At 39.7% G+C, this 3,017-nt stretch overlaps 1 non-coding gene and 1 pseudogene across 1 annotated transcript; both read right to left on the reverse strand.

The window, feature by feature from the left end:
- Positions 1-614: 614 nt before the first annotated feature.
- LOC111727357 lies at positions 615-703 on the reverse strand (annotated as a pseudogene).
- A 1,524-nt stretch (positions 704-2,227) lies between these two features.
- Positions 2,228-2,334, reverse strand: LOC111727363. Its single transcript, XR_002774934.1, has one exon. It is a non-coding gene; the product is annotated as a U6 spliceosomal RNA (small nuclear RNA).
- Positions 2,335-3,017: the final 683 nt, after the last annotated feature.

The raw sequence follows: 3,017 nt of genomic DNA on the forward strand, positions 1-3,017 counted from the left end.
TATTTCCCAGATGTGGATATTGAGACTCAGGAGGTGGAGTAACATGCCTATGACCTCATAGAGCTTGACCCAGAACTTGGGCCCAGTGTGTTGGGGGTCCTGTATTTGGGGGCTGGAATTCAAGTGATAGAATGGAATCCCTTGTCCATACTCCGGAAGACAAGAGGAAAGATGGTGATCGGGTGCAGTGGTTCATGCCTGCAATCCTAGCACTCTGGGAGGTCAAGGCTGGTGGATTGCTTGACAAGTTTGAGACCAGCCTGAGCAAGAACAAGAACCCCATTTCCACCAAAAATAGAAAAACCGAGGCAAGAGAACCTCTTGAGCCCAAGAGTTTGAGGTTGCTGTGAGCTATGATGCCACAGTACTCTACCCAGGGTGAAAAAGTGAGATTCTGTCTCAAAAAAAAAAATAAAATAAATAAAAAAGAGGACAGATTATTCATGTAATTATTTATTTTGCAAACAGGGAAATGGATCATGTTCCTATTTAAAATACCTCCATGGCCTTTAGACCAATGATCAGAAATGTGTAGCTTGTAAGCAATAATCCTTTTTTTAATGAAAGATTAGGACTATGGAAGCTTCTTGAAAAGCATCCATTGAATACCTGGTTTGAACATGAAATTAATTATACGTTTTGACCTTGTGCAGGGGCCATGCTAATCTTCTCTGTATCATTTCCAGAGAGTATAAGTAATGCTGCCATCTGACTCCATTGTTGCACACCCCCAGACAAACATTCCTTGCCATCTCAGCACGCCTGTGCACGCATTCAGCCCTGGGTCAGTCCAGAATCTGCCTTCCTATGGCTTCTCTCCATCCACTGGTCTAAATTCTCCCAGAGAGAGCAGCACATGGGACCAGCCTAGTCACCACCCCATCCCTCAGTGCCAGACCTTTGCGAGCTCAGTGTGGGCACATTGTAATAGCACCTGCACGGACAACCTGGCACTTCCTCTCACTCTGGGACCTTGACCAAGCAACCTCAATTTCCTTTTTGTCTGTAGAGAGTTGATTATGCACCTTTAATCATTTCTGATATAAGGGTTGAGAGCTGTGTTAGTTGTCATCCTCTAGAGAAATAGAACCTGTGTGTCTGGCTTTGTGTTTTGTTTTTTTTGTGTGTGTGTGTAGTCATGTCCTGCGTAATTATGTTTCAGTCAATGATGGACTGCATGTACAATGGGGTCCCATAAGGTTATAAAACCATTCTTTTCCTGTACCTTTTCTATGTTTAGATCCACAAATGCTCACTGTTGTGTTGAAATTGCCCACAGTACTCAGGACAGTAACATACTGTACAGATGTGTGTCCTAGGAGCGAGAGGCTACAGCACAGAGCCTAGGTGGGGAGTCGGCTGTACCACCCAGGTTTGGGTCAAGTGTACTCTCTGAAGTTCGCAGGATGACAAAATCAATCCAATCAACTCAGTTTCTGCACATCTTCACCATCGTTTGTTGTTTTCTGGTTTGTTAAAAAATGGTAGTCATCCTAATGGGTATGAAGGATAGTATGTTTTTATTATTATCTAGCTTAATATCATTTTCGAGGCTTGTTTTAGGCCTAGAGTGTTATCTATTTCATGACCACATAAAAATAATATGCATTTTGCAATTTTTCAGTGTAACAGTCTATAAATATCAATTAAGACAAGTTTATTCATAGTGTTGTTTAAATATTTTATACCCTTCTTGATGTTTCATTTAACTTGTTATCTGCTGAAAGGTGTCAAAATCTTCAACGTGATGAACAACTTTATGCTAATAATTTGGCAACCTACATGAAAATCACAAATTCCTTGAATAACACAACGTACCAATGTGGACACAAAAAGAAAACAATGAATAGCCCTTTATCTGTAAAACTATATTTGTATTATGATTTTTTTACCACATTCAAAAACACTCCAGGTCAAGACCGCTTCTCTGGAGAATTCTTTTGAGCATTTGTGGAAGAAATAACACCAGTTTACATGATCTCTTTCAATCAGAGCAAGAGGATGAGGAGGTGGAAATACTCCCTTGTTTTTTGTTTTTTGTTTTTCAGAGACAGGATCTTACTCTGTAGCCCAGGCTACAGTATAATGGCCCAATCGTAGCTCATGCCGTAACCTCAAACTCCTAGGCTCAAGAGATCCTCCCACCTTGCCTTCCCAGAGTGCTGGAATTTCCCCTACTCTTTATTTTTTATAAGTAAGTAACGTTTATTTTACATAAAACAGTTTTAAAAACATGAAACGCTTCAAGAATTTGCATGTCACCCTTGTGCAGGGGCCATGCTAATCTTCTCTGTATCATTCCAATTTGAGCATATATCCTGCCAAAGCAAGCACTCCCCTACTCTTTTTAATGGGATAGCATAACCTTAGTACAAAACTTTGACTAAGACATTACGAGAATAAAATATTACACATCAATATCTCTCTCGAATATAAAAATCCTTAACAAAATCTTAGGAAATAGAATCTGGTAATGTGTAAGAACATAATATATCATGACCAAATAGGATTTATCTTAGGAATGCTAGATTGGTTTACCATTCAAAACTCATTCAATACATTAATAAATATATTGTCACATTTACTAGATAAATGCGGAAAATCATGACCATCTCAGTGTTGCAGAAAAAGCGTTTGAGAATATTCAACAGCCACTCATGATAACAATTTTCAGTAAAGCAGGAAGAGAAGGGAACCTCTTCAGTGTAACCAAGTGTATCCATGAGAAACACAGAGTTAATTACCTGCTTATCAGTGAGACAATGAAATTTTTCTTCTGTATCAGCAACAAGGCAAGGAAATCTAATCTCGCTACTTCTACTTAATACTGCTCTGGAAGTTCTGGCCAGTGCAATAAGACAAGGAAAAAAATAAAGATCAGAAAGAAAGCAATAAAGCTGTTTCTATTTGTAGGCAAGATGATGCTATCTATAGAAGAACCCAAGGGACGGCGCCTGTGGCTCAGTGAGTAGGGTGCTGGCCCCATGTACTGAGGGTGGCAGGTTCAAACCCAGCCC

Source organism: Otolemur garnettii, unplaced genomic scaffold (genome assembly GCF_000181295.1).
Source record: "Otolemur garnettii isolate 467f Iridium unplaced genomic scaffold, OtoGar3 scaffold00101, whole genome shotgun sequence".
Classification (NCBI taxonomy): Eukaryota; Metazoa; Chordata; class Mammalia; order Primates; family Galagidae; genus Otolemur; species Otolemur garnettii.